At 42.2% G+C, this 26,074-nt stretch overlaps 1 long non-coding RNA gene across 1 annotated transcript; it reads right to left on the bottom strand.

Moving 5' to 3' along the window:
- Window positions 1–11,888: 11,888 nt before the first annotated feature.
- Window positions 11,889–21,776, bottom strand: LOC137321379 (uncharacterized). The gene is made up of 3 exons (XR_010962799.1): window positions 21,638–21,776; window positions 12,109–12,199; window positions 11,889–11,984 (listed from the first exon to the last, which is right to left on the bottom strand). It is a non-coding gene; the product is annotated as an uncharacterized lncRNA (long non-coding RNA).
- Window positions 21,777–26,074: the final 4,298 nt, after the last annotated feature.

Below are 26,074 nucleotides of genomic sequence, written 5' to 3'. Positions count from 1 at the left end.
TCGCAGCCCCTCGGCCCCCAACACACCCGCAATTTCCGTGTAAAATCGAGCCCAAGGTTACCTCACCAGATTTTTCTCCTCAGTGCTTAAATGGCGAAAATGTCAGCCAAGGTTTCCATTTCTGATCCTGATTAAGGCCAAGTGTAGAACTGTATCTCAACACAAACCATGAATTGACCTTGGGACCTTCCAGGTCTGCATGGTGCAATACCATATAGATATCTGCATTTATTTACAGACCCATTAGGAAAGCTCCATTAACAGTATATTCGAATCATAATCTTATGTTTCCCCATTTAAAATTTGAACCCAGAATATCCCTTTAAAGAAATGTTTTGTGGAGTTTACCCATTAAAGTTGAACAAGTTGGCTAGAACCCACTATAAAGCAGCCAGCACTTTTATATGGTTTCAGAGTGTCAGATTATGTCGCAGAGCACATTTAATACTTAAACTATAACTAATTATTAGAAAGTTAGGTATGGATTTCTAACTTATTTGCTTCACATGATGTATTGAAAGGGCCAAGGAATTTAGTGAGAGTACTTCTCTGCATAGCAGAAAAGTAATAATATTACATTGGGGAATCTCTGCAACCCACAATATGAGTGAAAGGATTGTTTTGGCAGCGGTCACTACCTCGAGCGAGGGGTCTCGTTTCATATTAGGAAATCACAACATATGTTTGAAATAATTTTGGAATCCCTCTCTTACCAGGATTTTAACTTAAAATATAAAGTAAATAAATAAGTAAATAATTCAACTGGAAAATTACAGATGATCCATAGCCAGACTCCAGCAGACTGTAATATCGACTGACGTGTACAATGCTGCCTGTTTTTATTTGTGTCAACATTTTTGGGTGGCTCTATACTCAGTAGTGATCCTGCCACTTCTACACTGTGGCTTATTTATTCGGCCACCACTATACATATCTGAGCTTAGTAGATTGATGAATAGTTTCAGATGAATTTATAGAATATAGAGACGCATCAGGTGACGCATTAGCAATGTGTAAGTGGTGCAGGAATTTCTTTCAGCGCAGTAATTCAGTTGGAAATCGTTTTTGCCACATGCACTTTAAAAATGCTTCCCCCAAGATTCCTTGCACTTTTTGAGCCATCTCATGATCCGCCCACCCACTGGCCTCATTTGCATGTGTCAGAATGAGAACCAATGGCATTGCAGCGAGGGGTTGCCTGGTTTCACACTGCTATTGCACTCTCGGTAAATTAGACTGGGATTTATGAGGCACAGCGGCTGCCAGGATCACATGATCGAGACGGAACTGAGGAGTCTGTGAGCGTGAAGAGTCTGGACATTTAATACAGTGATTTCTGCAGCTTCAAAATGCTTTTCGAACTTTCTTTTTGTATTCTTCTCCACAACAGCCTGCACTTGATTCTGACTGCCTCTCACAGGCTCAGCCCAATGGAAGGTTTTTGGACCACCCATCCTCTTCACCCACAGGCAGTGCATCTCAGGAGCAGTTATGGCTTTTCCTATAGACTTGCCACTCTATGCCATTATCATGGAGGAGGAGCAATTACCCCTCACCCCTCCTCCCTGGGAATATACTGGCAGCACAGGTCAAAACAGAACCTCTCTGAAGAACTCTGCATAAGAAGTACGTGCTTTACCAAAGAGGCAATAGAGCATCTCTGTGACCTGCTGCATAAAGACCTGCAGCCTGCCCGCACCACTCTCACAGTGGTAATGAAGGTCACCACCACAATCAACTTCTACAGCACAGGGTCATTTCAGGCAGCCATGTGGGATCTCTGCAACATCACCCAGAGAGCAACACAGGCTGACACACTTTACAGCAGAGCCCATTTCATAAGCTTTGGCATCACAGTAAGGCAGCAGAGAGATTGGGCCTTTACTGTTTAGTTGAACTGTCATTGTGAAACTTACAGACTGCCCTCCCAATCTCTGACTGACTGAGAGAGATATGCAAATGAATGCTGAAGAGATAGAATGGGAAGTGCTGGATGAACCCAATCAACACCTGAGGTGGTATTGCCAACAATATTCTTAGGAAAGGAAAGGGAGGGAAAGAGACTCTACACTGTTCAGTCTGGAATACAGATGCTTAAATATTTAGTATAGTTAGCTTGTAGTTAAGGGTTTACTGTGCAATAAGTGCTTAGCATGTCAGGCCAACTATCACAATGGAAGAAGGGGCCAATGCTACATTTCTTTCCTTGATTTATTTAGCACATATGTCCAGAAAAGATTTAACGTGGTGCTTCTCTTACTCTTTGGATGGGTATGAAGCTTTTTAAAGGATGTGTGGGATGACAAATGATCTGTTCTATGATCCAGTTATGTCAAAGTGAGGTTAACTTGTCAGACCATTTTCCCTAACACTGTTGGTAGCCATATGTATGAAGCCATTTTTGTGTACAGTTGCACGAAAATGCAATTCCATCCAACTTGTTGTCAGCTTGTCTTACAGAAAGGAAGATTGCTTTTTATTTTGTCCAAATGTTTTATATTATGTTACAAGAAGCAAAATAGGAAAGAACAAAAAATGTTTTCACATATTTGAAAATTCAATCATTATACATTACACTCAAATGGTATTAGCAGATGAGACATTGATAAAAAAAGTTTAAATAGTGCATGCTTGGGTGGCATTGTATATTGGGAAGCGTTGGGGAGGCGTTAGTGTACTGTGGTCTTGGATGAATGGAGGAGGAGACACATTGGATTAGACTATTTCTTGCATGGTTGGAGAGGAATATTTCACTCTTGTTTGTTCCATTCATGCTGGTCTGTGAAGGTATTGGTGCATTCATGGAAGATGTTGTGTCATGTGTGTCCATAAAAACTACAATGATATTGGTATAATTGGCAGATGGACACCTGAGATGATACATGCTATGAAGGAGTTGCTGGGTCTAAGTCGCTGCACTATAAGAAGGCAGCCACATGCTTTGTCAAGTACAAAATCAGTTCTGAGAGACAGAAATGTTGAGCTGCTGTGTCTTTCCAAGGAGAAGTAAGAAACAAAGGGATACTGAACAAGAAAGAATCTATTGAGTGTGCTGTGACTAGAATATATCATAATGGGAATAAAGATCAGATTATCTGGTATTCTTCAATTCTAAGTGGAAAACATAGTTCACCGATTCAGGCGGTGAACATAGCTCACAAGACTTTTACCTACATGTTTGCTGTTGGAAGTGTTGTACGTCACCATAGTTGGGGGATGCATTTTTTTGCAATTAGCAATAACAGTTGTCATAACCTATGGCAGCAGAGCAGCAGCAGCAACTCCAAGGAAATTCCTGGCCCTAGAACTCAAAGTGGATAAGTCATTGGGTCCCAATGTCATGCACTCTAGGTTTTTAAAGGAGGTGAGACAGGGGGTAGCAAAGGTCTGATTATCAATCCTCCTTGTTACCTATATTGTGCTGCTGGATTGACTGTACTCAGTCAGAGTTTTTTGAAGAAGTGACTGATTGTATTTAATAAAGGAAATGTAGCAGATGTATTTAGAGATGAATTTCTGAACCATTTTTGGGATATTTCCGGTGCATAATCGGGACAATGAAACCTTTGTGGCAGGCAATTCAAGCAGAAGCCATTTTCCTCCGTTTTCTGCCATTAAATCGCACCACCCAAAATTACTTGCAATTTTTGGGCCTTTCCACAATCTGCCTGAGTGGCCTCATTCAAATATATGATAATAAAGGCCAATGGCACTGCAACTCCAAGGCCTCGATTTTAACCCCCCTCCACGAGCGGGAGAGGGTCTGGGCCTGGGGGTTAAAATATCAGGATCGACCAACCCGACCCCATTCCCACTCCTTTAAATTTTAACATATAGGAATGAGATTATTGACGAGGTGCCTGCAAAAAGCAGACGGGGCTTAAGTAACATTCCAAAGTCATGGCCTGTGATATCATCAGGCCTCAACTTAAATTTAAATGGAAGTGAGAGGAAGGCTTGAGCTGTCGGCTGCCCAGCAGCTGATCTGAGGCGAGAGGTGCTGACTGGCCAAGTTAAGTACTAAAGATCTGCTCTTTTGAACAGTCCTTGTGGGCCAGGAGGAGCAGGAGTGCTCCCTGCAGGCCTCACAAGGAAGCTTTCTGCCTGTGTCTGCCCCGATCACTGCCTGGAGGCTCTGCCACCGCTTCCCCCCACCCCACCCATATCCCTGATCTCTGCCCAGAACTTTCTGCTCCCCCCGGCCCCATCACCAGCCTCCATCGCCATCCTGATTGCGGCCTGGAGCTAATGTTCCCTTCTGAGTGCCAGGGACCGTCCCCACGGGTCCCTGACTGCTGGACAGGAGGCAGCCCAACAATATTCTAATGAGGCCCTGCCGTTAATATCGGCAGGGCCTCCACGTCCTCAGCCTTGCCACGTTCTTTGGCCGATTTCAGTCTCCCCCGTACCCTCCCTGGCTCCCCGCTAACCTATAGGCCCAAGTTTCCTGCTTTTACACCCGAAATGTACTCATGGTAGCTTAGGCTGAGGATTATAAAGCGCAGCTGTTGCCAGGATCAGCTGAGACAGGTGGACGTGAAGTGTTTCGGAGCCTGAAGAGTCGGGAGAGTTTGATTAGCAATTTCTGCAGCTGTTTTTTTTGCCTACACACAGCTGAACTTTCTTCTCACTGCTTCTGACAGGGTCAGAACACTGGCAGATTTTTGGCACCCTCCACCCACCTGCCCCCAGGAGCAGATATGGCATTCCCAAAGGGCACACCCTCGTTTGCCATTATCACACAGCTTGATCGACATCCAGTCCTAAATGAGCCGCAATTGTCTCCAGTTAATTATTGGGAAGACTGAAACCATCACCTTCGGCCCCCGTTACAAACTCTGTAACCTCGCCGCCAACTCCATCCCTCTCCCCAGCCACTTTCTCGGGTTGACAGATTGCTCGCAATTTCTGCATCCTAGCTGAACTTCTGACCCCATATCCTTTCCTGTAGCATCGACTGTCTCTGCCCTGCCTCAGCCCATCTGTTGCTGAAGCCCTCATCCATGCCATTGTCACCTCCAGACTCGACTATTCCAATGCTTTCCTTTCCAGCCACCATTCCACATAAGTTTCAGCTCATCCAAAACTTTGTTTCTTGTATCCTATCCCATACCAAGTCCCACTCACCCATCACCTCTGTGCTCACTAACCTATATTGGCTCTCAGTCCCCCAACACCTCAAATTTAAAATTCTCATCCTCGTGTTCAAATCTCTTCATGGTCTAGCCGCTCCCAGTCTGCATAATCTTTTCCAGCCTCACAATCCTCTGAGAACTCTTCATTCTTTCGACTCTAGCCTCTTGTGCATCCCCCCTCTCTTCACCCCACCTTTGGAGACCATGCCTTCAGCCATCTAGGACCTATATTCGGGAATTCCCTTTCTAAATCCTCTCTACATCTGCACCTGTCTCTCCTCCTTTAAGACCTTCCTTAAAACCCACCTCTTCGAACAAGCTTTTGGTCACTCTTTTCAATACCTCCTTCTTTGGCTCTGCATCGATTTTTGTCTGATTAAGCTTCCTTAAGTGCCTTGGCTCATTTTTCTATGTTAAAGGTGCCAGATAAGTTGTTGTTATTCTACTTGATATTGTTATGAAGGTGACCATTACATTCAGCTATAATGGCAAAGGTTCATTTCAGGTAGTCACAGGCGATCTCTGTAATATTAGCCAGACTGCCGTAAGGCATGCATTTGTCAGATAATTGATGCATTTTACAGGAGACCTGGTGAATTCTTCACCTTTGGCATCACAGCAAGGCAGCAGTGAGTTAGGTTTTACTTTGATGGCACGCACATTGCTTTGCATGCTCCCACAGAACATCCCCTGAACTACATCAACAGGAAGGGCTTCCACTCTCTCAATGTACAGATAGGATTCTACATGTCAGCACCCAATATGTTGAAAGTTATCAATACATTTATCCTTTGAGCAACAGGGAAGTTAAGTGCCTGGAAGAGCCACATATTATATTATGTTGTACAACTGAAGCGATGCTATTTTCGGAATGTAATGTTGTTTTTCAATGCAGCCTGCTTCACTGCATGTACAATAATGAGAAAAGCATCCCATGCTGATTTTGGAGATGATGACATCCTTTTGCAAGAATGTGATTTTTAGTATTACGAAGGAATTGTCTATCCAATGGTTTTGATGAATGCTACTCTCCCCTGTTTAATGCATTGAAAATTATTATTTGCCCGATAACCTGAAATATCCCCAAACGGTAATGAAAAGTGTCAGCGACATTAAAAGTTATCACAGCAATTAATTTAACTGCATAGACATGGCAATGCAGGACTTCCTACTCAGATCATTACAGAAAAGGTTTAGGAATAATGCAGAGTTCCTTTCCAGACTCTACATTTCTTTGCATTATACAACTGTGGCAAGAGAGAGATGTGGGCCCTGAAATTATTGGGTTTTGGAGGATGTAAGTCGGCAATTATGCCTTTGTGGGACCAAGAATTTTTGACGGGGCCCAGGTACTTTGGGGCTCCTTTACAGAAGCACCCCAGTATAAATTCTATGGAGTTTCAGGGTGCAATGAAGCAGTATCTGCCCTCCGAGTGACAGCCACATGCAAATGATGGAGTTAGGATAGGATGGTGTCACCTGTTTTAAATTCCAATACTTGTACCTCCCTATCTGCCCTCTAGGATCTGCACCACTGTTTAAAAGGTACAGTTTGCCAGGATCTGTTCATCAAGGCAGAAGTACTTGGTTAAAGGAACGTTGATTAATTGAGATTGCTTGTGGAGACTTTTGGCCATATCTTTGGATTTACTGCAGGTATTTTAAAAAAATTCACTCAGGAATTATACTCAAGAAGCCTTTCCCTACATTCTGTATTGTCCTTGAAAAGCATTGTATTTCAAGAGAACTAGCGGAGCTAGTTTCTACAGATACACAATGAGCTTCCCATAGCTTTGGCTCAGTGGTAATACCTCTGAGTCAGAAGGTCATAGGTTCAAGCCCCACTCCAAAGACTCAAGCACATAATCCAGGCCCTCACTTCGGTTCAGTACTGAGGGAATGTTGCACTATCTGGTGTGACGTTAACCAAGGTCCCATCTGTCCTCACAGGTGGATGTAAAAGATCCCGTGCCATTATTTGAAGAAAAGGAAGTGAGTTTTCAAGGTGTTCTGGCCAACATTTATCCCTCAATCAAAAGCATCAAAAAAAAATTTCTGGAGGGAAGCAGGGCCTTGTCCTGGCCAATATTTACCCCTGAACCAACATCACTAAAACAGATTATCTGATGATTAACTTCATTACTGTTCGTGTGACCTTGCTATGTGCAAATTGGCTGCCATGATTGCCCAGATTACAACCTTGACAGCACTGCAAAATTACTTCATTGGCTGTAAAATGCTTTGGGACTCCCTAAGGATGTCAAAGGTGTTATATAAATGCAAGTTCTCTCTTTCCTTCTCAATGACAATCCCACCTTATATGACCTATACAATGGAAGAAGAAGAGCAGCAGGAGGGTGTAAAAGAGAAACCAAATAATCAGACAGCACCAGAGTTGAGCCAGATCATGCCGGCATAATCCATCCAGGAGGATCTAGAGTCTCAGACATTCTTTCCGAGACCATTCCCAGGAGTTCTGTCGCAGGAGGCTGTGCTTCAGTCATGAAGCTTTGGAGGAGCTCTGTTTGTTGCCACAGCATGAATGGCTCTGACTGTGACACAGAAATATACACCAGGCACAGCTGCTGTCCCGGTCACCTGAATCAGGCAGAAGTGAGGAATTTGAGAGATTTGAAGACTCTACAAACTTTTCTTGCTGATTTCTGGCTTCACAGATGTTTTGTCAACACATTATTTCAGTTTTTTTCACTGAGACTTGCACTTAACCCCAACCCACAGTGTTATAGTCTCACCCCACCCCTTCAGCCTCCTTCTGTGCCAGTTGCCAAAAAAGTGATCTTTCTTGAAACCACTACTTAGCATATGATTATTGAACAGCCCTTGATGCCCCAACAGGACTGTGGTAATATTCATCACCTGAGTATAATTGTCCACACCAGCTGAATACTCCCTTTCCCGAATGCCCAGGAATAACAAAGCACAAGATCAGTGCAAAATGTACATAAATAAAAACGTGTTTTCCAGTTGAAGTAAACAAACATTGTAATCTTTGTTTACACTCTGCTTCCTTTGGTGAACAGGCATCACGTCCTATCCCCTCATCTGTTGCTACTTCTAAGTGCCACCTGAGGGCTAGGCTGGTCGCTCCTCATGCTGTACAGAAGAATCTAGGGACTGAGGTGACCCTCAGCTCATGGCAGCTGGCTCTTGACAAGGAGCCGCAGCTGGCTGCATCTCTGGAGGGAGCTCCTAGGCAGCCTGGACTTGCCTGCCACCATCCGTGGGCATTGTGCTTCGAGGGGGATTAACAGAGTCCTGGCATCTGCTGCTATCCTGAGAGACGGCCCCAATGATCAGTGGGATGATTGGTCTCATGGCAGCAATGTGATCCTTGAAGTCCTGAGACACACCATTGGCAACCGTGTGGAACCAACGATCCATGCTGCGTTCCAGGCTGTCTCTAAGGCCTACACAGCTGTAGTAGTACTTCCATGGAGGTGGAGCCTCTGACTGGTCCCTGGCTGTCTCTCATCTAGGGATCTGCTGCAGATGTCAATGCAGTTGCCACTTGCTCTATTGGTACCTAGAAGGAAGACAAGGCGTCTGAGATGTTGGTGCAAATGAGAGGTGTGAACTGACTGAGGATGAGGTAGATGGAGTGGAATCACTATGCTGATTCTGTAGCCTAGCCTGCTGTCTGCTCTCCTTCTCCTCCAGAACTTCCACTTACTGCTCCATTATTGACGATGGGCACTGGTTCATTTCCTCCTCTCCCTCAGGGTCCTCTTGTCCCATGGGAGGCTGCAGGGAAGGATGACAGAAGATGAAAAGGAGTGAACACGACCCCTCAGGATGAAGGAGAGATGGAAAAGGGGATGAAAGATTAATGGGTGTGTGGTTATGCCACACGATGCCAGGGTAAGATTATAGGTATTGAGGTATTCATCATGGTATGAGCTGCAGCAATGGGACTGCGCATGCCCAGGATGTCCATGGCCTTCTCCTTTTGGGGGGTCAGGGGTCTGCAGGTGGGATGCCCCCACTGGTGGTGAACCTCTGCCAGGCACTATACAACAAATTCTCCTGCAACAAGGCAAGTAAATGAAAATTAGGCTTGCTGTTTAAGAGTGTGTGGCAAGAGGAATGGGAGAGGTGAGGTGAGAGAGGAGTGGGTTTGAGCATGTCCGAATGGAGAAAGGTATTTCCAGTTTGTGCAAGGCCGTTGCTCTGTGTTAGGGAAGGTGAATGGCCATAATGCGAGATAGGGAGATGTAGTTGCCTTTAAGCAGAGTAGAGTGTGAAAGGTTAGTAAGGTCAGTGTTACTTTAAGAGGGTCGAGAGTGTGGGTGGTGCCCACAGCGAGCAAGGAAGAAAAGGAAAGAGTGCTTTTTACCTTACCGTGCCTGCCCTGGTCAAACATTGAACTTATTCCGGCATTGTTGTACAGTCCTTGGCATGAGGGAGCTGGCAGTGAGTGCCAGGGCCACCTCTCTCCAGGCAGTAAGGCTGATACTGCTGGATGGTTTGCTGCCTGACATGCCCAAGAGTCTATGCCTCCTGTCTTCCACTTCTTCTATGGAGGCTTGCAGATCTTCCTGTGAAAAATCCACAGTCCTTTGGCGAGATACTGCCCTGTCAGAGTGCCCCAATGACACAGCTGGCCTGTGACTGCTCATGGTTCTGACAAGAGGCACTTCTGATGTTGGTGGGAAATCCCCTGAGTGGATAAAATGCAAAGGGGTCAAAGAAAGAATCTCTGCAGCCTCCCCTTTCTGTCCCCAAGTGCTTTTAGAAAGATTCTTTACAGATGTTGCATTGCTTCTGCACTGAAGTTACACCACTTTCTATGCAAATGAACTTACATAGAACTCCCTCTGCTTGTGAATGGTGGTGCAACAGACATCAAGGAAATTCAGGGCCTATATTTCCTGATTCTACTGTCGTGGTTGGATTTGAAGTCATTCCGTATTTATCTTTTGTATACCATTTAGTATTTTATTCACTTCTGTAAGATCAGATCTCAGCTGGCTCCTTTCTCCAGCCTTTGCTCATAATCCAGTGTTAGGAATCAGCCTTGTCGCTCTTCTTTGAACTGCCTTCAGGGCCTAAATGTCTTCCTTGGTGATAAAAATTGGACACAGAGTTGAGTGTGACTTTCTCTGACTTGTCCTCGTGACTCTGGCTGGAAATTTTGTGTGTGTGTGTGTGTGTGTGTGTGTATGTGTGTGTATGTATGGGTCAAACTTTCAACTTTGGCAGAGGTGTACAATGGACAGTAGTGGCTCAGCCACCCCTTAAACACCCGCCTAATTTTCCTTTCTATTGACTTCACAAATCCGCTGCAGTTTAAAGTTCCTCCCAATGTATGTACTGAAGGCAGAATTGGGCATGGCTGTGTCCAAAGTTGAATAGCTTGCTGACATTCACTGTCTACACTCACACATGAACAATGATCACTTTGACAAGTTACTGAAAGCAACCAGCACTTCCAGCATGTGTCAGGTGCCCTCAGGAGAGGAGAGAAACTAGTGGAGAATTAAAATGTTCCAAAAAATCAGTACAGAATTACTGTGCCCTAATGAAGAGTGGCTGACATTTTGCACCCAACTGATAAATGTTTTCAAAGCACCTTTCCAAGTCCCTTCACAGTGAGCTCCTGCTCACTGCAGCCCAAGCACCTTGAGAATCCTTATGTTATCCTTCCCAGATATAGCATCAGGGTGTCAGGTACATACATTTTACTTTGTTACCAATTGATTGCAGGGCAACACTAAGAACATAAGATAATTTCAAATATCTATGAAATCCACAAAGTATTTAGCATGTTTTTAACTGGCTTATCGTGTTAACTCCACCAGCTAAAAATTCATATCTATCTGTTTCCATGATAAAGCTTTTCTTCCCTCTCTCTCTCCCACCACTAATAAACAGAACGCCAGATAAAAATGGCTTTACTTTTTTAAACTCTTGTACATATGGTTTGAAGCCAGAGAACAATACTGGAGAAAGAATACATTTTATGTGCAGAGTCAAGCTCATGTAACCCAAAAACCATGCAAATTTTACTGCTAAACTTCAGAAATGACAGGCACAGGAGATAAATTGTAGCATTAAATAGATTCACTCTCCGTTTTATGGAGCAACCAGAACAAACAGTTCAGTATTGGAATGAGCTCTGGCGCAAGCTGAAGATTCATGCAATGCAAAAGCGTGCCACTCAGTGTAGAGATTACTCATGCTGACGGGGGGGGGGGATCTCCTCCATATCCTCCTGTTTCATTTCAGTGTTCATTTCTTTATAAAAAAAAACTTTTGACAGGTTAATTCTTGATCACAGAAAAACCTAATTGGCTGCAAATGATAAAGTGATTTCTTCTACTTGAAGAACTCCAGAACAAAATACATTTCTTAGCACATGGAGGGGAGCAGTGAAATTAATCCAATTGCAGAGTAGTGAAATAGCTTCAGTAAAATTAAATGAAGTGAATGTACTCTGTGCAGCAGTTAAATGTTGAGCAGACTAGTCTTGCGTTAGACAGGGGTTGGCATTTTTTCTTGTTTTCTCTCCATATAACTTCTTTCTTGAAACTTAAGTGTTTCTAGATTCGCCTTTTGTTTTATTTGGTACAACCAAAGAAACTGCAACAAGAAAAAATGTTTCATAAATTTAACCATAAGTGAGAGGAGTGAAAGATCTGAAGGCAACAATTGTGCTGGAATATCAATAGGCAACGTTTAATGATTGACCCAACAATGCTATTTCAGCCATTGATGGTTAACTTTACATCTCAGCTACAATGTATACAAATGTACAATTTATGTTTGCTTTTTCCTTCACTTATGCACGCAAGAGGTTTTCTCAAAGTTTCCTCAGCTGATTTTCTTGGGCTATAAAAATATAATAGAAATACTCAGTAAGCTCATCATTCTCATTATACTTAGCATGACAGTTTTGTATTAGTTGCAGATGCTGGTTATGCAAAATCAAATCTTCCATGGGAGGCCTGCTTACACTGATCATTTGCTCTGGGTTGGGCCAGGGCAAGGACAACAGAACTCTGCAGATATTTGAAACTTTTCATCACCTCAGTTGTTTTGAGATGCTAAACTCATAAAAGATAAAAAAAACAAGAATTGTTAACTCATTGTGTTATACAAACAATCTCAAATCTACAGTGTTTGAATTAGGCACAACTTGAGATGGCAGATGGTCTGAAGATGCCAGTTAGCCATACTGCAGCTGGCATGAGGCATTTCTACTGTGAGAACATCGCTTGAAAATGGCATTATTTATGTCCACTCGTATGAGTTTGGGACATCAATGGGACTCTAAACTATACTGGTTTCACAAAGATAACAGTGGAGCATTAGGATATTTGGCATTACGATGTCATACTAGTGGAAGCAGGTTTTTTTTATATCCACTGGCGTTTCTCCACATAAGCATGATAAACTTAAATAGACTAATAGATCACAGAAGTTCTGAAGGACAGAAGGAGGCACATCAATCTAATTAGTATAACTGAGAGGCTCCACAAGTACTTTAGTGATGACAACTGATGGAACTACAGATGAAAAAAATTAACAAAATGATTCAAATATATCCTTACAATGTGATTTTGTTTTAACTGGAGAAGCTGTTTAGATATCTTTTCCAAACAGTTGAACTGATGCCGTGGTTTAATTTCACAATGCTGACCCAAGGAGTGATGCCTCCCTCTCTCTCTCTTTCTCTCACTGTCTGTGACCTCTTCTGATGAATATCTAAGGGTTGAAAATGCAGGTACCAAGGATATACTAAGCCATGACTTGAAAAAGATAGCCTGGAAATGACAATGAATGAAAGAGCATGTAATTTAACAGCTGAAAGTGCCAATGGAATGTGTGAGTACACAACCGCAGCTGCCAGGGAATGAGCAACTTTTAAGAGTGGAAACTTTATATTAGGTTATAATTTTAGTCAGAAGGATGATTTCTGTCACTTGTCAACACTTGAATTGGATTTTCTGTATGTACTACTGCAATCAGTTCTCATTGTAAATATTCCGAATAAATGTAATCATTTATTCAAAGTTCTCAGTGGCAACATTTCTCCCTCAATCAACTCAATCCAAAAACAGACTGATTCATCGTTCAGCTCATTACTGTTTTTGAGACATTGGAGGTGAAGATTGGCTGCAAAGTTTACCTACATAATAATGGTCAATGCACTTCAAAGTAATTCATTTGTAAATGGCATTTATATTTCTAAGAGATGTGATGAGACACTATATAAATGGAAGTCATTCTTTCAAATAGTCTGCCACTTCTTCTAGATTGCAGCCTTGAATACAGCAGAACTATGCCTGCCACAGACAGCAAGATTCCCATTACAAGGTTGATCATGGCACTTTGACAGGTTTTAGTTGTGTAAGGAAAGTTGGAGGTATCATAAACCTGAGTCAGGAATTGGGGTGAGGTAGATTGTAATAGCACATTGAAGCATTCGTATAAAGGGGCATTCCTCATACAAAGAGATAGTATTATTGGCCTTGTTGTCAAGACAGTCAGAGAGCTGAAGGCAGATCATCGGCACATTCTCTCAGCTGGGAGAGGTATGAAAGTGAGGGACCTAAAAAAGGGAAAAATAAGACATTAAGAATAAGTGGAGTGACTGATTGTAAAACATTCTCTAGTATGACGTGATGGCAGCTACCTTTTCACAGATTTTGTTTTTTCCTATCTGATCTTTTTTTAATGAGGCCTGAAAGAGATTCTGAGAAAGGAATGGCTCACTTGCATATGTTAAAAGACAGAGAGGAGGGATTCAGCTGTAGTGGATGAAAGAAGAAAGACAGAGACTGAGAAGGACTCAGCTGTGAGAAGATAGAGAAACACAGAGAGTTTCAGCTGTGAGAGAGGGATTCCAATGTTGGTGGGTGAAAGGAGAGACTAGCAAGAATTCAGCAGTGAGACACTAAGAAGAGAGAGACTGCTGGAGATTCAGCTGTGTGGAAATGAAAAGAGAGAAAGTGTAAGGGACTGAATTCTGGGTGGGTGAGAGACTGGAATGAATTCATTGATTCAGGTGTGAATCAGTGAATAGGGTGAAGACACACACAGGAATTCAGATGCAGTGAGTGAACAGAGTCAGACCAGAAAGTACTCAGCTGCTGGTAGTCTTGTGATGCACATACAATTATTTGTTTGCTGATATTCTAGAGTAAGAGGTGGGGATGGATAATATTAGGCATCTTGGTGATTGATACCAATGTCCAAGACCTGACTTGTGGGAATTTATGGTACAGTTGACTTCCTGGTGGTGCTATATTTACACTATATACATGTTCACATGCATACTCCTTAATCTGGTGAAATTCACTTTTTAAAACTATTGTGACTCGCACACTATGGAGAAGCATCACCATAATGAAGTTATCTTCCCTTTGTTCATTAGAGTAGAAATCGTCAGATACATGGTTTACCATTCAAGGGTTGCATCATATTATGTGATATTAAAAATATATTGTAACCATATAAAACACTTCATTTCTTTTTGAAAATTCAGGCTACAAATGAATAATGGCCCAGACCTTTAAAGTAAGCCGTAGAAAAGTAAGGTAGAAATTAATTTCAACGGTTTACTATAACAAAAAATGTGAGGCAACAGAGCTCAACAACTGATTGCAGGGGTTCCCCAATGGTTTAGTAGGTAAATGCAGTGTGGTACTGAGCAGTTTAGTCCAGAAAGGTCCCATGTTCAATCTGCAGTATGTGCCCAGTTATTCAACCTCATTGGGGTGTTACAATTGGCCTCAGTGCATCTGAGCTAAGGAGGGGAAATAGCAGGCTTGATAATGGATTGGATATGGGAGAGAAAGATGGCAATGACATAAGATTGCCAGATGTAGAAATCTGTGGTTCAGTCCTTAATTCAACATTAGTGTATCCTCCGTGGTATTGCTATGGAGACAAGGCTGACATTGAGTTGTGTCACCTAATTCAGTTGCATATGTTAAAAGACAGAGAGAGGCTGTAGTGGATAGAATATCAGCAATCAAATAATTGTATGCACATCACTAGACTACCAGCAGCTGAGTACTTTCTGGTCTGACTCTGTTCACTCACTGCATCTGAATTCCTGTGTGTGTCTTCACCCTATTCACTGATCCACACCTGAATCAATGCATCCCACTCCCTTTCTGCCTTCCCAGGCCTGTCACTGTGTTTATTCTTGCTCTCCTACTGCCCCTGCTTCTGCTGATTTTTTCTTTCTAACTTTTTCCATATAATAAAACAAATATTAGAAATCACCGCGGCGTGTTCTACCACTACATCACAAATGGAGAGCTAAGAGTGTCATAGTAAGATCAGTAATGAAGCAGTACAAGCAGACTGGCTGGCTCCAAATGATAAGGCAAGGAGGACTGCGAATACACAGGATCTGCTCAGACGAGGAGGAACGCGATGAACACCTACAGACGCTAAAAGACGCCCTCGTAAGAACGGGATATGACGCTCGACTTGTCGATCGACAGTTCCGACGGGCCACAGCGAAGAATCGCATAGACCTCCTCAGAAGACTAACACGGGACGCAACCAACAGAGTACCCTTCGTCGTCCAGTACTTCCCCGGAGCGGAGAAACTACGCCATGTTCTCCGCAGCCTTCAACATGTCATCGATGATGACGAACACCTCGCTAAGGCCATCCCCACGCCTCCACTACTCGCCTTCAAACAACCACCCAACCTCAAACAGACCATCATTCGCAGCAAATTACCCAGCTTTCAGGAGAACAGCGTCCACGACACCACACAACCCTGCCACGGCAACCTCTGCAAGACATGCCAGATCATCGACACAGATCCCACCATCACACGAGAGGACACCACCCACCAGGTACATGGTTCATACTCCTGTGACTCGGCCAACGTTGTCTACCTCATACGTTGCAGGAAAGGATGCCCCGGAGCATGGTACATTGGCGAGACCATGCAGACAATGCGACAACGGATGAACGGACACCGCGCAACAATCGCCAGACAGGAGGGTTCCCTCCCAGTCGGGGAACACTTTAGCAGTCAAGGAAATTCAGCCACCGATCTTCGGGTAAGCGTTCTCCAAGGCAGCCTTCAAGACACACGACAACGCAAAATCGTCGAGCAGAAATTGATAGCCAAGTTCCGCACCCATGAGGATGGCCTCAACCGGGATCTTGGGTTCATGTCACGCTACACGTAACCCCACCAGCAAGGGAAAAAAAGTTATCTGTTTTTAATACAACTGGACATTCTCTCTCTCTCTCTCTGCCTTTCGGGTCTCTTTCTCTCTCTGGCTTTGTAATCTGACCCACTGTGTATTCAGTATACTGGGATGTACTGTTTTCCGTGGCTAACCTGTCTGAACATAAACGACACCTTTGATTGGTGTGACCGTGTCCCAGCCTAATATAAGATATGCGATTTGTGAACCTTTCACTCACTCACCTGACGAAGGAGATAATCTCCGAAAGCTGGTGATTTTCAAATAAAACTGTTGGACTACAATCTGGTGTTGTAAGTTTCCTTACATTTGTCCACCCCAGTCCATCACCGGCATCTCCACATCATATTTAACATTAACACTGATGTTCATTATGAACTTAGACCGAATGGACTACTGAGCTTTGGATTTACCAAATATCTGCACAGGTTGTTGTCATTACTATGCACAATTCCTGTTCTGCAGGACCTGCCTTTACTAGCATTGGTTTAGAGTTCTGTCACAGAACAATCAGGATGGCCACAATCATACTGGCTAATGAGAGTGCTGGAAACTGACAGTCAAGAATAGTCATGTGATTACTATAGACCAATACTGTTGATCAATATTGGCTGATAAGCTGGCTCAAAGGAAACACAGAACAATAAAATACATCTCTCAGGTCTCTTGATAAATGTTGTTCTGTACTGATAGTGTTGCCATATGCTCTAATTATGCCAACTCAGTTGCTTGAACTCAACTCACTTAAATAAGAACATAAGAACATAAGAAATTGGAGCAGGAGTAGGCCAATCGGCCCCTCGAGCCTGCTCCGCCATTCAACAAGATCATGGCTGATCTGATCCCAACCACAAATCTAAAGAACACAATAAGTCGGAGCAGGACCCGGCCACATAGCCCCTGGGCCCTCTCCGCCACCCACAGGGCATTGACCGATCCGAACTCAGCTTCATGTCCAATTTCCTGCCCGCTCCCCATAACCCCTAATTCCCTTTACTTCTAGGAATCTGTCTATTTCTGTTTTAAATTTATCTAATGATGTAGCTTCCACAGCTTCCTGGGGCAGCAAATTCCACAGACCTACCACCCTCTGAGTGAAGAAGTTTCTCCTCATCTCAGTTTTGAAAGAGCAGCCCCTTATTCTAAGATTATGCCCCCTAGTTCTAGTTTCACCCATCTTTGGGAACATCCTTACTGCATCCACCCGATCAAGACCCTTCACAATCTTATATGTTTCAATAAGATCGCCTCTCATTCTTCTGAACTCCAATGAGTAGAGTCCCAATCTACTCAACCTCTCCTCATATGTCCGCCCCCTCATCCCCGGGATTAACCGAGTGAACCTTCTTTGTACTGCCTCGAGAGCAAGTATGTCTTTTCTTAAGTATGGAGACCAAAACTGTATGCAGTATTCCAGGTGCGGTCTCACCAATACCTTATATAACTGCAGCAATACCTCCTTGTTTTTATATTCTATCCCCCGAGCAATAAAAGCCAACATTCCGTTGGCTTTCTTGATCACCTGCTGCACCTGCATACCAACTTTTTGATTTTCTTGCACTAGGACCCCCAGATCCCTTTGTACTGCAGTACTTTCCAGTCTCTCGCCATTAAGAAAATAACTTGCTCTCTGATTTTTCCTGCCAAAGTGCATAACCTCACATTTTCCAATATTATATTGCATCTGCCAAATCTCCGCCCACTCTCCCAGCCTGTCTATATCCCCTTGCAGGTTTTTTATGTCCTCCTCACTCTCTACTTTCCCTCCCATCTTTGTATCATCTGCAAATTTTGATATGTTGCACTCGGTCCCCTCCTCCAAATCGTTAATATAGATTGTAAAGAGTTGGGGACCCAGCACCGACCCCTGTGGAACACCACTGGTTACTGGTTGCCAGTCCGAAAATGAACCATTTATCCCAACTCTCTGCTTCCTGTTTGATAACCAATCCTCCACCCATGCCAGAATATTACCCCCAATCCCGTGATTTTTTATCTTAAGTAATAATCTTTTATGTGGCACCTTGTCGAATGCCTTCTGGAAGTCTAAATACACTACGTCCACTGGTTCCCCTTTATCCACCCTATACGTTATATCCTCGAAGAACTCAAGCAAATTTGTCAGACATGACTTCCCCTTCATAAAGCCATGCTGACTTTGTCCTATTAAATTATGCTTATCTAAATGTTCCGTTACTGTCTCCTTAATAATAGACTCCAAAATTTTACCCACCACAGATGTTAAGCTAACTGGCCTATAATTTCCAGCCTTCTGCCTACTACCCTTTTTAAATAACGGTGTTACATTAGCAGTTTTCCAATCTGCCGGGACCTCTCCTGAGTCCAGGGAATTTTGGAAAACTATCACCAAAGCATCCACAATCCCTACTGCCACTTCCCTCAAGACCCTAGGATGGAAGCCATCAGGTCCAGGGGATTTATCCGCCTTGAGTCCCATTATTTTACTGAGTACCATCTCTTGAGTGATTTTAATCGTATTTAGCTCCTCCCCCCGAGAGTCCCCTGTTTGTCCAGTGTTGGGATATTCTTAGTGTCCTCTACTGTAAAGACTGAAACAAATTATTTGTTCAGCATTTTTGCCATCTCCATGTTTCCCACCATTAATTTCCCGATCTCATCCTCTAAGGGACCTATGTTTGCCTTAGCCACCCTTTTTCTTTTTATATAACTATAGAAACTCTTGCTATCTGTTTTTATATTTTTTGCTAATTTCTTTTCATAATCTAACTTCCCTTTCTTAATCAATCCTTTAGTTACTTTTTGCTGTCTTTTGAAGAATTCCCAATCTTCTATCTTCCCACTAAGTTTGGCTACCTTATATGTCCTTGTTTTTAGTCGGATACTATCCTTGATTTCTTTACTTAGCCACGGGTGGCTGTCATTTCTTTTACACCCTTTTTTCCTCAGTGGAATATATTTATTTTGAAAGTTGTAAAATAACTCCCTAAATGAACACCACTGCTCATGTACCGTGTTACCCTTTAATCTATTTTCCCAGTCCACTTTAATCAATTCCGCTCTCATACCATCATAGTCTCCTTTATTCAAGCTCAGTGCGCTTGTTTGAGAATCAACCTTCTCACCCTCTAATTGGATATGGAATTCAACCATGTTGTGGTCGCTCGTTCCAAGGGTTTCCTTAACTAGGACATTATTAATTAATCCTGACTCATTACACAGGACCAGGTCCAAGGTTGCCTGCCCCCTTGTAGGATCAGTTACATACTGCTCAAGAAATCCATCCCTGATGCACTCAATGAACTCGTCCTCAAGGCTGCTCTGCCCAATTTGATTTGTCCAGTTAATATGATAATTAAAATCCCCCATAATTATGGCTGTTCCCTTATTACATGCCCCGACTATTTCCTGATTAATACTTCTTCCAGCAGAGTTGCAACTATTAGGAGGCCTATATACTACGCCCACTAATGTTTTTTTTCCCTTATTATTCCTTATCTCCACCCAAACTGTTTCATTATCTTGATGCTTTGTCCCAATATCATTTCTCTGTATTACAGTGATTCCTTCCTTTATTAACATAGCCACCCCACCTCCCCTTCCTTCCTGCCTGTCCTTCCTGATTGTTAAATACCCTGGCATATTTAATTCCCAGTCGTTGTCACCCTGCAGCCATGTTTCTGTAATGGCCACAAGATCATACCCATACGTAGTTATTTGTGCCGTTAACTCGTCCATTTTATTACGAATGCTACGTGCATTCAGATAAAGAACTTTCAAATCTGTTTTGTGACGCTTAGTTCCTGCTTTTTCCTTTTTTAACACTTTACCTATTACTCCATACCTTCTGTCCCTTCCTGTTACGCTTTCCTCTCTCTCCCTGCTCAGGTTCCCAACCCCCTGCCACTTTAGTTTAAACCCTCCCCAACAGCACTAGCAAACACTCCTCCTAGGACAGCGGTCCCGGCCCTGCCCAGGTGCAGACCATCCGGTTTGTACTGGTCCCACCTCCCCCAGAACCGTTTCCAGTGTCCCAGGAATTTGAATCCCTCCCCCTTGCACCATTCCTCTAGCCACGTATTCATTTGAAATATCCTCCTATTTCTACTCTGACTAGCACGTGGCACTGGCAGCAATCCTGAGATTACTACCTTTGAGGTCCTATTTTTTAATTTACCTCCTAACTCCCTATATTCTGCTTTTAGGACCTCATCCCCTTTTTTACCTATATCGTTGGTGCCTATGTGCACCACGACAGCTGGCTGTTCGCCCTCCCCCTCCAAAATGACTTGGCTCTGCTAACATACAAGGATCAAGTTATTGTGAAAAATGGAAAAATATGAAAGTAAATTAAAAAGCCAGTTCCTTAAGGCACTCTAGGGAAAGGAATAATTAAGCAATAAAGAATTCCCCCATGTACTGTCGTTGGGGAACTAGCAGTGGTGACAGGATTAAGGGCCAGTCAAAAATCTGTATTTTCAAACAGAGCAAATTAACATTCTATTGTGCTTCAGAGATGTGAGGATAAAGATGTTAAGTGGGCAGATGTTCAAACTCCACATTGGCCCAGTGAGTAAAGATACTACCCACTGTAGCACCAAGTCATACAGACCAGAAGGCCCCATGTTTGATTCCTAATCTCGGCTCAGCTTACAGTAGTGGTCCAGGGAGGGCAGCAATAGTGATGCAGGGAGGGGAAATATTGCTACCCAATGGCCCCTACCAGAAAGTGTACGTAGTCAAAGTATCATAGTAGGTACAACACAGGAGGAGGCCATTCGGCCCATCATGCCTGTGCCGGCTCTTTGAAAGAGCTATCCAATTAGCCCCATTTCCCCTTTGTTCTTTCCCCTTATGGGGAAAGCCCTTATTGGGGGGGGGCACTTGTTGTTGTTGTTTTAATATAAATATAAATCTAAAATAGTTCCTAATAAATTCAATAGGGAATTGAGGAGAAACTTCTTTACCCTGTTGAGCCAAATGGCCTGTTTCGTGCTGTATATTCTATGTAAAATATATATAAATATATTATGTATATGTACAAGTTGTTGTAGTAGTTGTAACATATAAATGCAAGTTGTATTGTATAGGAAGAGAAAACAGGGAGAAAAATAGATGGTGGACATCAGATGAGTGATGTAAATACAATGCATAATGTAAAATGCAGCTACATTCCTCCAAATGCTGTTACAGTGAGATGCAGTACTTGTATCCAGTACTTCAGAGCTAGCAGAATTGGACACCAAACTTCAAGGTTACTGCTCAAATCGTTTGCCCCTGCAGATGGGTCAATAAACAGAAACATTCAAAACTCAGTACCTTATTCTGTCCTGAGCAGCAGCCACGGGAAAAGTTGAAGTTTGAAGTGGAGATAGATGCCATTCCTTTGGTGTGCATGGGGTTGGAGATTTTCCTGTTTGAGGATCCAGAGACTGCTGTTGCAGATTTACACCTGATCCTGCTATAGTACTGGAGGAGAGTAACCTGTGAGTATCTTTAACAGAGCAGATACGAAACTTAGGAAACACACTGTTCAACTTTTTACTGGAGGAGGGGCTGAAAATGGATCTGGGCAATAGTACTTAAATCAACGAAGCAAACAAAAGTACATCAAGGACTAGTACTCCTCCAGCATCAAGGAAAACATTTCCTTCTAATCAACCACAATGTAAGGTGAAACTACTGTTCCTAAATGTGATGCCACTCATATGGACATGCAAATAAGCTCACAAAACATTATGTTGTGATTGGAATTGTAGTTTTAACACTGGTGCAGATGAGTTCTAAATTTATCACAAGTTGTGTAGCTTGAGGCTTGAAGAGGAAAGCAAGTAGTGGAAAAAACAATGCTGCTGAACAGCAGAGGGCACATCAACAGTTCCATTTGGAGGGCAAGGATCTGGCCCCTTCTTTAATCTGTACATGCCAGTACTTGCAATGGTCTTCTCTAGACTGCTCTGATGTTCTTCATGCTACCAATGCCATATTTTGAGGTTACATTTAATTTGAAACTCAGGTGTTTTTACTTATATTATATTGATTGTTGCTCACTAATTTTGCACATCTCATTATAGCAGTCCTGAAGCAATTTTTAAAAATATGTAGAAAAACTATGGCAAATGTTTTTATTTAGGTTTTAATTTCTCGCTCTGCTCAATTGTTGGAGGGTCTGCTATGTGGGGAAAAGCAAAAGCCCTTTTTAATTTAGCTCAGTGATGTTGTTGATACTAAAATCACATGCTGATTACTCAGAAAAAGACTGTTTCCAACATAGGTGTAAACTTGTGCAATGAGAAAAAAACTGTTTTAGTAATTGAAATATTGGTGGAATTTTGCTTTACCCTCCATGGGACATCATTACAGAAAAATCTCAGTAATGTGTCTGTTGAGTTCTTTTCTTTGTGTATACCTTTGAAATGTGGTGGGCTGGGTCTTAATATTTCTGAAGTATTTTACAGGAGATATTATTACACAATGGCCATGAGCTACCACACTGTAATTATGACCACACCTTCATTTTGGAGTATGTACATTATCCTCCTTATGACTGCTTCTAATAAGCGAGGATGTGCTGAATTTATGCTCTTTTCAGTTTCTTTCTCTCAACCCTTGTTCTCTGTTGTGCTTTTTAAATGTAAATTACGCAATGGTATAAACATATCAAATGTTGACTGTGTCTTTTAGACTGTCATGTAACCATTGTCCCTTGAGTTACCTGTAACCATAAGTGTACAAAAATAGTCTTGACCTTCAGATTTAAAGATTAAAAAACACCTAGGAGTGACTACAAAACAATCTCATTATGTGATTGAGATTATGTCATAAACCACAAGAGGAAAAACTTGAATGGTTTATAATATATTTACATTTTTAAAGCACCTCATCACATTAAAATTTGTCTATACTTTTGGAATATAGTTATACAGGTAAGTGTAAACATTAGTTGGACTCTGAGATGAAGCTATTGCCTGGCATCACTTCTTTGTACCATGCTATTTTTTGAAGTACAATCACAGGAGCTCATGGAGACCATTTGTTTTACTTGTGGATGCCACGAAATACCAGGATGTTCAGTATAATATGCATGATCCTCAAGAAATTCAGAGGACGATGCATACCCAGGAGTCATTACAAGTCAGTCCTGTCAACAAGAAGTTCAAATGACATCTGTATTTGTCATTTGGACCATGGGAAGGGATCACAGGCTTGGCAACATTCCAGGGTATCTGTTATTTTTCTAATATTCTAGTAAAGTTCATGAAAGTATTGGGCCTGGTTTTCTTTTGTCATCAGCACCTGCATAGTGGATACTGGTGGCTAGTGTGTTCAATACAAGGCTGTCAACATTGGGGAAATGTTAGGAGTGAAATCTGAGATTAAAAAGTGTGGGACAGATTTCAAACTCATTTAACCCTATTCAACTATGTTTATTTCTAAGCGTGAGTTAGCCCAAAATGAGTGTTTTTTTAAAAGCAAAATGAGCAAATCTCTCCCCAAATGTATTCCCAAAGATATCTACGGTGAGGGATTAATGATTATGGCATAAGTTGATTGAATGATAGTGAACAGTTAGCTGCAGAGAAATACAACATCTAGGGGTACGTTTTGTTCTGTGTGTAAACTTAATTAGAAACCTTCCAGTTTAGTTTTCTTTAACTTTACACGCAGAGGAAATTAAAAGGTAGATATTCCTGAGTCTGCACTGGATCACCTGGACAGCAAATAATTGGAAAATTGGCCGATCAGAGTGCACGCCTGTACAGAAACCCACCCGATTTTCCTCCCTTTAAATTAATGGAGGAAAAAGATGTGGGACGAAAGTTTCAGCTCCGACAGGGGCGTAAAACCGGCGCTATTGAATCAGCAGCTCTTGAAACACCCTGTCAGATTTTCCTTTCTGCAAAAGTCAATGGACAGGAATATTAGGTGCGGTGTATAATGGGAACCGATCCAACACTGCCAGCTTTACAGCCCCGCCGAATTTAAAAGTCTTGTCTGTGGGGGGCGAATTTGGGTTTCGGGGGTCTGACTGGCAGAACGTGTTGGTCGGCCTCCCCCGTTGCGGTGGCAAAAAGGCAGCTGCGATTTTGAGGCTTAGCGAGCTGCAGGGTGCCGAACAGGTGTCTTGATGCAGCTCACCAGATTAACCCTGGCCAATATTGTCAACTTTCATCTATTAGTTGCAAAAATGAGCAAGGATATGATTTGAGCAAGGATATGATGTTTTCATAATGTTACTTAAATCTGTTAAATTATTGCATTGATATTGCTACAGTGAATATCGCTCAAATACAGGTTCTCAGGAAACGTCAGTAAACTGAGTTATTAACCAATCATAAGACAGGATTTTTTAAGTGTGTTGTGATTGGCCAAGTAGTTGTTGCGGGTAATGAATCCTTGCGTCATTAGGCCTTCATGGAAATGCAGAAAGTGGGAGGGCCACAGAATTCCTGGGAGCCCTCAAGCTGAGTTTACTATGAAACTATTTGGATTAACTTTCATTTCACAAATGCATAAAAGCAAGTGTGCCAACTAATGGCTCTGATGCACTGAATAGATGTCTGTGGCCTTGCTATGCATTAACGCGCAGGAGGTATTCTACACTAAGCACAGTGTGCATTCAAAACCATTCTTTGAAATGAATATAGAATTTACTGTATACTGTATACTGTACATACAGTAACGCGCGTATTAGTCTGTAAAAATCACTCAAGATTTAGCCATCACATCATTTACACTTAACAAATAATATTGCAGTGAGATTAATTCATACAAATTTATGCAAATACTCACCTGAACAATTTGGCGCGCTGTACATTCCAGTGCGATTCATATTATCATCAAGATAAACATTGACATTTTTACAAAGATGCTCTAGACAAGTCAAGGGGTGACTTTCAATTTCCGCACAGATTTTTGAGATAATTTTATCAAGTGCGAGTGGTTCTCTATATTGAAACTTTGAAGTGATTGCATTTTAGCATGAATTGGCGAAGTGGGGTGCAATATTGAATCACTGCTATTTTACATGGCCAGAGGGTGGCGCGTTTTGTTCGTGTTGGAGCTGGTCTGGTCTTGTTGGATGACTTGCGCAGTTTTATTTTTATAAGCGACCAAGCAAACACATCTTATTAATATGGTAGGTTGACGGGATAGTTCCAAAAGATTTTAATATTGTAAAATAATTTTGCAATTAGTTATGTTTTTGAATATTCTCTGATTTCGCATTTGACAGCAATTAATAATAACACGAAATATGTCACTTTATTCTACAAAATGTTGAAACATGTGCATCAAAATAGTATAAAATCCAATGACCCAGTGATATCTGGTAATGGTAAAATGATATTTAGTCCCGAAAACAAATGTTACTACTGTCGTCGCACAATTTATTTCTTGCAATAGCTACCGTTGTTTTTTAAAGAAGTGGTTGGCTGGGCTTAAAATGAAACTACTTCCTGATTTTAGTGAATTAGCTTTAGTGAATTCTGCCACTGCGACAAAACCCTTAAAGGGAGGCTGTACGGTGAGTGTTTGAACAGAAAAGGATGAGCCATAACAGACTGTGTTTGTAATGGCACAAGCGATTATCAACAATGAAATATATGCATTAAAAGAGTGAGGTGTTAGATGCCGTGCTGTTCCTTTAAAAGCTGGATCGTCTCATTAATTCTCGTTTCGCTTACAATTCTAGATTTGATACAAACCGCAAAATAAATTAATTAAAACATTCTGCGTCTTTGGTATGACAACGTT

This window comes from Heptranchias perlo, chromosome 5 (genome assembly GCF_035084215.1).
Source record: "Heptranchias perlo isolate sHepPer1 chromosome 5, sHepPer1.hap1, whole genome shotgun sequence".
Classification (NCBI taxonomy): Eukaryota; Metazoa; Chordata; class Chondrichthyes; order Hexanchiformes; family Hexanchidae; genus Heptranchias; species Heptranchias perlo.
The sequence above is the reverse complement of the archived record's forward strand: the minus strand, read 5'-3'. Positions and strand labels throughout refer to the sequence as shown.